This window comes from Vulpes vulpes, chromosome 10 (genome assembly GCF_048418805.1).
Source record: "Vulpes vulpes isolate BD-2025 chromosome 10, VulVul3, whole genome shotgun sequence".
NCBI lineage: Eukaryota > Metazoa > Chordata > Mammalia > Carnivora > Canidae > Vulpes > Vulpes vulpes.
In genome coordinates this window covers 58,320,063-58,334,160 of record NC_132789.1, presented here as the reverse complement: position 1 = coordinate 58,334,160, position 14,098 = coordinate 58,320,063, and the positions used below count along the sequence as shown (strand labels likewise).

The window sequence follows — 14,098 nt, the reverse complement described above, 5'->3', positions numbered from 1 at the left end:
TTCACAGCTAACACATATGTGGAATGTAGTACATAGCAGTTACCTCACATTTAACCGGTGGGACCGCTCAAGAATAGGCACAACTATTCTCTCCACTATATAGAAAGGATAACTAAGGCTCGGATTCATTTAAGTAATTTGACCCAAGTCATATAGTTATAAAGTGTAAAAGCCTGTACTATTTAGAGTATTCAAAAACCACCTTAGAAACAATTTAAAATAACACTGTTATTTGAGCTCTTAAGGTCCAAACTAAAATCCTAAACTATTCCAAATACATATTCAGTGACGATGAACAACGCTGCTTCTATCCATAGAAGTTTTTTACTATAATTGGATTATATTCTATTTCTGGCAAAAGTATGTCTGGATGCTTAACAAAAGCAAGGGAGAAGCTTTTAAGAGACATCTGACATGCATGTATTATTGTCTTTAAAGTAGTTGTATGTAGATAATGGGTATATTGAGAAATTCTTCCACCACTTAGTAAATACCATATTTATGGGATGGTGTCAAGATTTCAATAGCATTAGCTATCTAATAATAGTATTTTATTTCATATCCCTCATGTTTCTGTTGAAGATTCTAAAAGACACATATTTACTCCTTTGTTTTCTTTATTTAGAAAATCTCTGGGGGTGCCCATGTGGCTCAGTAGGTTCAGTGTCTGCCTTCGGCTCAGGTTACAATTCCAGGGCCCTTTGATGGAGCCCTGCTCAGCAGGGAGTCTGCTTCTCCCTCTCTCTCTGCCTGCCACTCCCTCTGCTTGTGTTTTGTCTCCCTTTCTGTCAAATAAATAAAATCTTAAAAAAAAAAAAAAGAAAACCTATGTTATATTCACTAAATATTTTAAAAAATAATAATATTGCAAGTGAAGTTCTTAGAAAAACGAATGGACATTTAATGGACATTCAATAAATGGTAGCAATTAGCAGAATCATAACAATTATTGTAGAAAATATCTCCCTATAGTAAATAAATTATCTTCTTTGTCAAGTATTTCCAGCTCTATAAATTATTATGTAATTTTCGGTAAGAAGCAGTAATTTACAGATAAAAGCTAATAACTAAAGTCAAATTTACATGCTGTTTTGATACAAGCACAGAAGCAATTCAAATACGAATTAGAAATCTTGCCAACGTTAAAAAAGAAAGTAACTCAAGTGGGATTTACTCAGGGTAAAGTAAGAAACAAATAGAACACATCACTGGGAGTAAGTTACTTTATAATTAACAAACCACTTAACACACCACCCCTTCCAGGGAATATAAAATATTGCAAAGCAGGAGATGTTCATGTTCCTAAAATGGCATTTAAATAGGTGAGAAGGTATATGCATCCTGCAATCTCCACATTGCAAACAAAATGGTGTACCCCAAATATTAGGACTTATGGGGAGAAAAGGTTCTGGGAAGACCACTGAAAACATGCAACTTTGGGATCAGATCACTACCAAAAATTATATTGGTACCCTGGAAGATAAATTGGACCACCCAGGCAAGCAGCTCACCCCGGAGCTTAAAAGCAAAGAAACAAATACAAAGCAAACAAAAATACTCCACAATTGATTGGAAGGGCTGGCATTATTTTAATTAGAAATGGCAGGAAAAATCCAATTGGAAGGCAAACTCTGAGCCAATAAATAGGCTTCGGCACAGGGGGCAGTGCAATCTGCAAATATTTAAGAACCACACAAGACAAGGGGTATGCAACTTTGGCCAGGGAGACCCAAATACAGGCATTTTTTTTTTTTAATTTTCTTAAAAGAAAACCAAAAGGGCTCCCTTTTGTTGACTACTTAGTATCAAAGTTGAGGGCATTCTTTTCCTGCCCAAGGTTATACTTCAACTCTGCCTCCTTTGCCCTAGAATACGTCACACATAAAGCTTTTCAACTTCTACATTACACTAATGTGATTCTATTTACCAATTGTAAATGAGCTACTTGGTATTTCAGAAACATATTCTGGAGCAAAACACACTGTAATTCCTGATATAATAAAATTTTTTAAAAAGTATTTACATTCAATAAAATGTCTTTTTACTTTGAAATGCCTTTTGCTTATTGGATAATATCATTTCACGGAAGTACAAGTTGAAAAGAGTTGCCACCGTTAACTAATTCAATGAAATAACATCTACCACCAAGAACAACAAAAACTATTTATTTTGGAGAATTTACCGTGTGCCTGGAGCAGTCATCCAATTCAATCCTAAAAAAAAAAATCACCTTTGAATAGGTGATGACAAAGGCCCGGAGAAGCTAAGCAGTAAGCTTAAAGTCACAAAAAAGTAAATTAATTAATTTATTTTAGAAAAAGAGCATGCGCACATGCATGTGCAAATGAGGGCAGGTGTAAAGGGAGAGGGAGAAGGAGGGGGAGAGAATCTCAAGCAGACTCTACAACGACCATGGAGCCCAAGGCAGGGCTCAATCTTATGACCCTGAGATCATGGCCTGAGCTGAAGCCAAGACTCAGATGCGTAACGGACTGAGCTATCCAAGCACCCCAGAAAATGGGATTTCTCAAACCAAGTTCAACAAACCAACACCTGCAGTGCCTGCTAAACATATAGATTACTGGATTCATCCTAAATCAATCAAGTAGGAATAATGAGAGCAACAGAAAAAAAAAAAAAACTGAGAATAGAATTTAAACAATCTGATTCTCCTATACACTAAAATTTAAGATCTATATTTTAGAGGATTTGTAGATTCAGGGAACAGACTAAAACTGCACTGCCTAGAGTCAAATTCCTGCTTCCTCACTTATTAGCTGAATGAATTTGAAAGTTGCTATGTATCAGTTTCATCATCTGTAAAACAGGAAAAAAATAATTTCATTCCTTTTACAACATTGCTGTGAGAATTAAAGGAAATAAATATATGAAGTCATTAGAACAGAATCTGCCACATAAATGCTCAATAAATGCTGGATCCTAATGTTATAAGACACACAACGACATTGAGAATTATCAAGGTAAGGTCAAGAAGCATTAAGTGAAAAATCTGGCCAAACTCAAGGGTTAACAGAACTGAATTCAGGGGGGAAATCCAGAAAATTAAAATGAGATAATTTGAGATAATTATTTGTCATTTGCCTGAAATACAACCCTCTAAAGCTAAGCTAGAGTTTCAGGCAATAATAAGACAATTCCAACCTGGCTGAATTTTAACATCAGCGATTTGAAAAATAAATAATAAAACCTCATGAAATGACAATCTGCTATTATTTATTTACAAGAAATAAAGAGAAAATAACCAACTATCAAACAACAGTAAGAACATGTTTATAAAAACAAAACAGAGAATAGAAACATAGATATACAAACTATGATTGGTTAGTCAATTTAGAGGTTTGCTAAAATAAAGATAAGAGAGTCACATTCTCATTTTTAAAAGCTTGAAGTAAAAATTACACAAAAAATTCAACAATTCTAAAGAAATAATCCAATGTAACCAGAACTATAGAAAGATGGGAAAATGTCCTTTATCCTAAAGAGTTCTCTTATTGCCAACTCAAGCAACAATGAAGTACTTTCTGACGGTAGTTTTATTTTTTTTCTAGGATTCCATTTAATTGAAAGTATGCAGTATTTTACCGTCTGGCCTTTTTCATCTTGCATAATGCTTTTGAGATTTATCCATGTTATGTGTATCAAGGGTGTTTTGTTTTGTTTTGTTCTTTGTATGGCTGAGATGTGTTCCATCGTGTGGATATGGTACAATTTGTTTATGCATTCATCAGTTTGGGGGATATTAAGAATAAAATTCTATTAATATTTGAATATGGGGGCAGCCCAGGTGGTTCAGTGGTTTAGCGCTGCCCTCAGCCCAGGGCCTGATCCTGGAAACCCGGGATCGAGTCCCACATAAGGCTCCCTGCATGGAGCCTGCTTCTCCCTCTGCCTGTGTCTCTGCCTCTCTCTCTCTCTCTCTCTCTCTGTGTGTGTGTGTGTGTCTCATGAATAAATAAATAAAATCTTAAAAATATATATTTGAATATGTTTTGTGTTGGTTTTTATCATATGTTCTCATGAATAAATAACGAGGAGGAGATTGATAGCTTATTTGATAAGTATGCATTAAATTGTTTTAAGAAACTGCCAAGGCATTTTTAAAAACATACCATTTTGAACTTCTACAAGCAATACATAAAACTTATAGTTGCTCCACATTCATACTTCATATTGTAAATGTTTAATTTTAGCCATTCTAGTAAGATACAGTTTATCAGTGCAGTTTTAATTTAAACTTTTCTAATAACTTCTTTCTGTTGAGTAGATTTTTATGTTTGTCATGCAATGCATATATCATCTTTGACGAAATATCTGTTCAAAATTTTTGCTCATTTTTTATTATTGAGTTTTCATAGCTCTTTACATATTTTGGAAACACATCCTCTCTTAGATATACATTCTGAAAACATTTTCCTCTACTTTGCAGATGGTCTTAAGATAACACTTCCATATATTTCTCACATTTTTTGCAGTCTTGTTACCAGAGCCCATAACTGACTGCACTTTTATGCTGAAATACGTTTTCAAGAATTTTGCTTGTTTTCAAGCAAAGAGGCATGGAAGATAGAAGAAAATAGTCTTGAAAGATAAAAATGGAGGGTGTTTCCCTCAGGAACAAAGAATAGGCTTATTTACTGCCCATTATAAAAAAAGATAATGCCTCCCTCCAGATAAAAATGTTGGGCAGCTTTGCTCACAACTAATTATAAAAGATTTATGCTCCCTAGGCTCAAAGTTTCCTTTCTATAATCCAATACAATGCATGCACAGACATCATCTGCTCCTTGTCACACTGTCCTTGAAATGGGGCTCAAGGAACCTGTACAAGACCTGATATTCTGGCTCCTGCCAGAATTTGTATAAGTAACAAATTATTTGTATAATTGTATAAGTAACAAATTTTCCTTGGTCTCCAAGGGAGGAGTCCTTGCTTTCTGCCAGGTAGTGTGTTTCAGGAGTCATGGCCACTTTTTAACTAAGATACATCACGTTAGCTCAGTAGCTTGCAAAAAGAGTAAAATCCCAGACTTTTCATAGTTTATAACACCCTTCTGTTATCTTAATATTGTCTTTTAGCAATATTGTCAGTTTTTGCCTCATATACTTTAAAGCTTTATCATTGGCTTTATATACATTTACAATTATTATTTCCCCTCCTTGAGTCTTTTAACATACTAAATGAAAAGTATTTGTCTATATTTGTTAGTATTTATTCTGAAGTCTATTTTGGCAATACACGATGGTTCTTTTGATGACTATTTGGTAGAGCTTTTCCATCTTTTTAGTTTGAATGTGTATCTTTAAACTTAAAGTGGATTTCTGGTAGATGATGCATATTTGACTTTGTTCTTTTATTCTCTATGACAATCTGTGCCTCTTAATTGCAGTATTTAAGCCATTTCAAATTCACGTAACTATGAAGATGATTGGTTTAAGTCTACCATATACTGTTAGTTTTCTATTTGTTCTTATGCTTGTTGCCCTTTCCTGCTTTCTTTGGATCAATTCAATTTTTTAAACTAAGTTAGGAATTTTTTTCTTCGGTATTTTAAAGATGCCACTGTATTGTTTTCAACTTGTATGGTTTCTAAAGGTCTTTTTTTTTTTTTAAGATTTTATTTATTTTTTCATGAGAGACAGAGAGAGAAAGAGGAGAGACATAGGGAGAGGGAAAAGCAAGCTCCCTTCAGGGAGTACGAAACGGGATTCGGTCCTGGGATCCCAGAATCACAACCAGAGCTGAAAGCAGATGCTCAACCACTGAGCCACCCAGGCATCCCCAACTTTCATGGTTTCTAAGAAGTTTGTTGTAATTCTGATCTTTGTTCCTCTCTATGTATTGTGACTACTTTATCCAGCTTCTGTTAAGATTTTTTTTTCTTTTATACTCATTTTTATTATGTTTATTCTATTTTGGGTTCATTGAACTTATTTATATCTTTGTCAAATTGGAGACCTTTTTGATAATTATTTTTAAAAATATTTTATTCACAGCCCTCTTTATTTCTGGGGCCCCTCATTACACATGTGTTGGACCATTTGGTTTTCTTCCATAGGTTACGAATGTTCTGTTCATTCTTTAAACCTTTCTAACTCTGTTATTCATTTTGCATTCAATTAACTTCTGCTTCATGTTGTTAAGTTCACCAGGCTTTACTTCTACAATATTTATTTATTTTTTTAAAGATTTATTTATTTATTTATGAGAGAGAGAGAGAGAGAGAGAGAGAGAGAGAGAGAGGGAGAAGCAGGCTCCATGCCAGGAGCCCGACGTGGGACTCAATCCTGGGACTCCAGGATCGCGCCCTGGACCAAAGGCAGGCGCCAAACCACTGAGCCACCCAGGGATCCCCTACTTTTACAATATTTAATCTGTTGTTAAGCTTATCTAGGAATTTTATTTCATATAATTCATATTTTACCTCAAGAAGTTCCATTGGGTATCTTTTATATTGACCCTTGTGCTTTCCATCATATTCATGTTTTCTTCTACCTTCATGAATGTAGGGACAGATTTATAGTAACTGTTTAACATTCTTGTCCACTGATTTCATCACTTCTGTCATTTGGGATATTTCTGTTAATGGACTTTTTTGCTTCAGGATAGAAGTCACTGTTACACATTCTTTTTACATGCCCAGTAATTTTTTAGTTCACGTTAGACATTTTGAATTATACATTGTTGTATGCTGGATTTTAAGGTGTCTTTGACTTTGTAATGTTACACAGTTAAGCCACTTTTGAGACTTCCTTATAAGCTATGTTAAAGAAGGGACAGAGAAGCTTACTGTCTAAAACTAACTTAATACCACTCCTAATGAAATATACCTTTTTGAACTCTAACTTTGCTTCAAGTCTTAAGTGGCTTTCTACTTTTACTGGGGGAAATCCCAAGTATTCCTAGACTTGTATGAGTTCTAGGAATTGTTTACGCCTTCTGGTGCATCTTTCCTTGGCCTTTGCTAGTTTCCTTCCAGACATACAAATATATTCTCTACGACACACTGAGGGAAACATCTCTCTACATTTTCAGTGTTCATTCTCATTATTTCATTCTTTCTCTTTCTCATTCATTTTCTTTCTCTCTATCTCCCCACAGTTTTTCTTTTCTAGTACACTGAAAAATTTTAGACCTTTAGACTATTCTGGACTTTGATTTCAGTCTCTGTAACTCAGCACAACTCCTGGACTCTATTTACGTTTTCAATCTCTACTCTGTGACCTGGAGACTGTCTCCAGAAATTCAGCTGACACAATAATAGGATTCTCCTTTTATTATCCTTCTCTCAAGGATCATAGGCCTGTGCTGCCTATGATCCAGTGGCTGAATAATATTGTTTTATACTCTTTTGTCCAGATTCTAGTTGTTTAAGGTATGAGAATATATCAGATCCCTCTTAATCTACAATGGCTAGAAGCAAAAGTAAAAGTTATATTCTTAATTCCTTTTTTCTGCAATCCATCCTGAAAACATATTGGGTGTTATTAGTTTTTCACATTAAACCTCAAAAACTTCCACTAGTTTGTTAGTTTCCTTTATCTAGCTAAGAATTGCCATTAAACCTTAGAGAAGAAATATTTTGTACTGACACCTTGCAAAGTGTTTGAATTAGAATGTCTTCCAAATCTAATGAGGAAATATAAATAATAAAAAATAACATAAGATCTAGTGAGCATGGAGTTAAAACTATTCTCCAGATTTGTCTTGAAACACTTAAAACACTGAGGTCTATTTTAGAATATCTCTTGCCAGAATCCCCATTGGCACCATTTTTTTTTTTCAGGGATCTGGGAAAAATTTGATACATAGTGAAGTATTAGCCATACAGTATATTTAAGGGGGCAATAAGCCAAGATATGCCTTTATTGTGGTGCTGAGCAGGGGAAAAGAAGGTAAACCAGCTGTCTAAAACATAAAGGCAGGTGATGAGTACAAAGGAGCCAAAAATAAAACAGTTAATGGACATTTGGAAATGCAACTGATGCCCATTAAATGAGGAACAACTCAGGAAGGGTGGAAGCTGGTTCTATGTGTTCTATGGCATACATTTACCATCTTACAGGCTTCCTTACAATATGCTACTGATATAGTTAATTGGGCAAATAAAATTCATCAAATTCAGAAGGCTGCTTAACCATGAAGTATAATGAAAAGCAAATGTACTAAGCTTTGAAATGGCATTGCATGTTATACTCTCCCTTTTAGAATATCATCCCCCAGAATCAAAAATACATACATCTGGAGAAAGGACAGCTATTTTATTAAAACAAAATCCCTTCATAGTCTTGCCAGATAAATTTCAGTGCTCCACCAAGGCAGTAAACCTTACAAATCTAAAGAAACATTCAAAAAGGACGTTGACAACTTTTAAAATACTTATATTTGAAAGAACTATTTTTGTTGGCATACATGTACAAATACACATTGTGTTACAAAGGTAAATAAGGGCACCTTCACCCAAGTCATGAGAGTTTGTTCCTGGGAAGTGCAGCCAAATAATTTTAGGAATAACAATATATAAAACACTATTCTAAAAAGTCGCTTTTTCACTACTGTTCACTTTTATTATTTTCATCTAATTTTGAATATTATATATAAATAAGAATTGGTTAATATAAAAAAGGATGACATACCATAATATAAATGTTTAAAAGGTAAAAAAAAAAAAAAGTTTGCAAAGGTTGCACATTGCAGCTGTGAAGAATGTGTAGGAATATCACTTGGAATACTGCATATTCTCACATCCCAAGCACCCTGGGGCATAATAGAACCACTGCCTTACTCTTTCAGAATAAAAATGTTAACTATCCTGTGCTTTATTTCAAAAAATTGAGGGTGCATCAGGTTTCTTTTAGGAACTGAAAAGAAATATTTTTCTAAAGTTTCTTAAACCATTTATTTTTACGTTTTAACACAGGGTAGCATAATAATCACCTGTGACTTCAACTAAAAAACTGAGTTAAATGAATTGCTGCCTGTGATCAGAAGATATTTTCCTTAGTTCCAGCAAAGGGAAATTTAGATATGTTAACATTCATATCCAATCTACAAGACCACCCAGAAAACCCATTCAAATCAACAGCTTCACAAAGGTGGTCTTTATCAAATCATGCAACATTTTACTGAGAACTCTGGGGATATTTCAAAATAGTTGTGTGAGTGGGGCCAGAGGAGTGGGGAAGGAGGAGGATACTGATTATTCAACCTACCTGAAGACAGAGAACTAAGAATGGGGGATCAGGAAGTGTAAAAGGAAAGCATGGGGTCTACTTATTAGCCTCCTATTATTCTAAGTATTTTATTCAGCTGCTTGGTTAGCAACACAAAATTACGTATGTATTACAAGCAAGTGTTTAATCCACTGTGCAAATTTAGTGATCCAGGGCCACCACTTGCAGCTGTAGTGTCTTTTAGATCTGGAGTGGTGCAGGGCACAATCTTCTCCGCAACATACAATAGCCCTATTTTCAAGAGCCCAGAAACAAAATGAAATCAATAACTGAGAACGATGCTTCTGTCAGGAACATCTAATCCATTAGATTCAGAAATATACAGAAAACAGATCATAATAAGATGCAAGGTTCAAATACACTCCTAGAAGAACAAATCTGAATGAATGAATGAAGAGCTTTTCCTCTTCCTTTTTATCTGCCTTCACCAGAATAGTTTTCCCTAAATGTTTTCTTTTACTGACATTAGTTTCATCCTGACCTTGCCATCTGTCCTCTGTCAGTTTTCTCAATAATATATTGATGTCCAGATATACATTCCTTTTATTTCCATATTATCTGTGTCTCGAGGTTCCCTTTTCTTGAAATTTCACAATGAAAGGATGATTTCTGACAGCAGTAGAGACTGTCATCTAGCTCTGTCTTACATATTCTTTGGTTATTGGTTTTATGAACAACACATATGTTACCGTAAAATATCTTTCTCTTTCCTGTGCTAAATGCTTAAACAGTGAAAGTGAATAGAAAAGCATAATGTTGAAAAAGTATGATAGACTTCTCTAAAGGTGACTTTTAATTCAAGAAATTTTTTTATTATTATCAAGATAAGATATAAATAATGAGCTTCTAATATTTAACAAAGTTGACATTTTAGGTGAAGAGTATTATTTTTGTTTGATTTCTTAATCTTTTACCCTGCACTCATATATACTTGCTAAATATTTTTATAACATTCTGTTTCTTATTCCCCCTACAATGCTTCCACAAAATATTTATAAGCTTTAGAGGGTGGGTAAGGATGAGGATAGGAAAAAAAGGGATAACTAAGGTTGGTATCCAAAACTTCAGTCTATTTCTCTTTATTCAATAGCTATATTTTTTAATGAATTGGAGAGATTCTACAAACTTAAAAGAAATGACAATGAAGAAAAATTTGCTGCTAATCTGCTATTAAGTAGCTGGTAATAAACTAGATTTTCATCTACTAGAAGAGGAAGTTCAACTCTTAGTAACCTCAGCTTAAAATTCTCATTATTAGTCAACTCTTGTACATTCAGGATGAGTAGCATACGTATACCATAGTTATGTTAGTATTCAGTTCAGGCATAAAGGCAAAAGTGAGTGAGGTGAGGGGGAACCACTAAATATTCAGAAGATTCCCACTGGTCTCATAAAAAGTTCCCAGATACATCTATTGCTGCCATGAGTTTTCTCTTTGCCAAGTTCTGTAATAGCAACAAGAAGCTTTTGATATCAATCAATTCCACTATCACTGACAGATACCGCCTTAGTCACTGGAATGGCCTGCAATGGATTTTAAGAATATGGAAGAAACTTGCATGGCAAAAATAAAATGAATAAAGTACCATTTTTGCTAAAAATAGGATGGGCTGAAATCTATCAATAATGGGTGCAAGACATATTACATGTGAATTTGGAATAGAGAATCAGGTAAAGAAGCAAGTTGGTAACTTTTAAAATAATCTGACTTTTCTTTAATTAAATTTAGATACTAATGGATACATTTATTTTCATATTCCTTATCATAAATAAACTAAAATCCCTCATATATATTTCTGGAGTGGATAGAATAAAAGCTGCTTTTCTCAAATGCAGGTAGGATGAAAGATGAAATGTCAAAGATGAAAAATAATCTATTATTTGTCTCTCCTCTCCTATGAACACTTGCTGATGGACACCATTAGATGCTAACCTGGATTCTTGCAAATGTAATATTTTACTCCTGCCGGTCCTAACAGAAGTGTTAACTTTTACATGAGGCCATTGAAAACAAATGATGTTAGTATTCACATACTCTTACTCTTGGGTATAACACAGCCAACTTTCCACACTTCATGACAAAAAACAGGCAAACAAAGCAAAACAAAACTCTTTGAAGAAACAAACATGGAAAGTTTCATAATTCTAATTGGATGGGATAGATTCTTCTCCCATAAAGCCAATTTCCCTGTTTTCTATTAAACATTAAAATTGCTCATTAGAAATATATCATTTTCATAGGACAGTTTTTAAAACCATGCCCGAAAGTATGTGCATTCTAGAAGTTTTATTTCTGTAATTCTTTCTGCAATAATGGCAATGTTTGCATTTTCTACTGTACATATTCCAAATTCTCATGAAACAAGATATTTGGAATTTCTCTGAGGATGACATTAGGAAGAATAAACTCAATTGTATGTCTTACTAGGAGTCATTTCAATTATTAAATTCCCATATTCTTTGAAATTGCCTTTTGTTTATATTCATCAAGAAGGAATCCTTAACTTTCTCCTGCTCATGTGCATTCTCTCTCTCTCTCTCTTTCTGTGTCTCTCCACCCCCCTCACACACACAGAGCTTCTTTTCTACACATATTTATTTCACCATAACTCAGCTACTAATTCACCTGCTTAATGCATCTTACTTAAAAAGTATTTTCTGAATAGCCCAAAGTTATTAAATGATAAAATCAGATTCTATGTATGTAGGCCTCTTCATACTGTTGAGGAAATACACAAAAATATTGCTTGATCTCTGAAAGATTCTTAGAAACACATTTACCCAGCTGAATTTACCTTTGAGGGTTAAAATAAGATAAATGGGAGACCAGTGCTGACTTTTTCCCCACCAGCTTGTATCTCTCAGCTGGGTTTTAAGAGCTATCTTACTTAGCTAGCATGTGGAGACCATAACTGCTACAAGTGTACATAAACAAGAAAAATAATGAAAATAACACACCATGAGAACTATAATAAAGGTGAAATGATCATTTAATTGCACATCTGGCAAAGCTAAGAAGTGAAAAGGAGAAAATGCTTTGCTAGAGAAACCTCAGGAGAGGTGAACATTTGCCTCTGCAGTAAAAAAGTAGAGTGTGGTCTTGACAGGATCACTAGAACTTTGCAGAGCATTTCAATCAACAAGTAATGCTGTCAAGGAAACTTTATTTTTTTTTTTTTTTTTTTTTTTAAAGATTTTATTTATTTATTCTTGAGAAATAGAAGGAGAGACAGAGCCAGAGACACAGGCAGAGGGAGAAGCAGGCTCCATGCACCGGGAGCCCGACGTGGGATTCGATCCCGGGCCTCCAGGATCGCGCCCTGGGCCAAAGGCAGGCGCCAAACCGCTGCGCCACCCAGGGATCCCCTGTCAAGGAAACTTTAAAGGAAAAAAAAGAAAGAGACTTTTTTTTATATTAAGTAAACTTAGCAGCTTTTCTTCTTGAATTTTTCTCTAGAGGATTTGATTTAAACAAAGCATCTCTGGCAAAGAGTAAGACTTATTATTCCTTCACAGAATAGTCAATATAAGTGGGAAATTACCAGTAAATCTTAAAGAGGGTAGAGCAATTTCAGGCAGTGCTAAACAGTGAGCTCCATTTAGATAAGCTTTTTTAAGTTTGCTTCTTCTCTTTGTTTCATTTATATTTTACTGCTGCCATTTCTTCCTATGCATCTGAGCCCCAACAAAAATTCCGCAAATGTCTCACCAAAATGTATGTGGTAAGTTAGGGTCAACAACGAGCCAATCAGAAGATGCAGAGTATCATAACAGATTGGAGAGGAAGTGAAAAAATTTGAAAATAAAAGTAACAACCAGAGTCTGAAGTAGGAGGTAAAATACCAGCTCTGCAGGCACACTTTCACCCAATTCAGCTTGTTCATTAGGAAGAATTCATAGAGCTGAAACACATATTTGGAACTTTACTACTCTCTCTCAACGGTAAGCTTTAAAAGTTCACTGAAAACCAGTGAGCATTGTCTCCATCATTTAGAGATCATAAGGATGTTTAAAATTGAGCTGAAACATAAAGCCCTAAAGCTACATTACTCATTTCAAATTTGCCTATTAATACAAATCTATTTTTTTCTCCAATCCTGGCTTACGGAAGGGGGTGGAGGGGTGGCAAATAATAAAACAAAGCAAACATAAAGCAAAAGCGGAACAAGATAAGGAGCCTATAAGTGATACTCAAAGCCCACCACGTGCAGAGAGGGGTGCAAGAAGACAGCTAAGCAAGGGTAGGGCCCAGGATTAGGGTTACAAGAGTGATGCAGATAACTGTGCTTGTCAGAGGCTATGTGGTGGTTTTACCTTCCATTTTTCTAACCATTTGTGCTTGCAGTAAATGAAGATGCAGGACTTCTGGACAGTCCTGAATGATACACTCATAGGAAAGTAACCAAAGGGAAATAAATTGCTTCATCAGAACCTATCTAAACATACTGACCGAGTACCAATTCTTTTCTGAAAATGAGAACAGTGATTTTCCAATATATTCACTTTTAGGAAGTTGACAAATTCCTTCTCTTTGCAGAAGTGTCCCTTCTCTGATGGAGCTAACACATTTACTTACGTATGAATCATATTAGAGGGGTCAACAAGTCTGAAAATATAGGTGAATACATTAAATGATATATAGATATTATGATGCAATACATCCTAAAATAATAGTCTTTGCTTCCAGACCTTCTGCTTCTAGTATCTTTAACAGCCTTTATTCTTAATCCCTTTCCAACGAATACCGCATTCATCTCCCCCTTAACACATCTTGTAATTATCCGTAAATTTCCACCTATCCATTCTTAATTATTCTTCCCTCAAGTTTCTTCCTGCCTTTGAAATT

General features: G+C 34.7%; 1 protein-coding gene across 1 annotated transcript in view; it reads right to left on the bottom strand.

The window, feature by feature from the left end:
* Positions 1–14,098, bottom strand: part of NAV3 (neuron navigator 3) — a 595,667-nt gene that overhangs the window by 357,074 nt on the left and 224,495 nt on the right. The gene's annotated exons all lie outside the window — the stretch shown is intronic.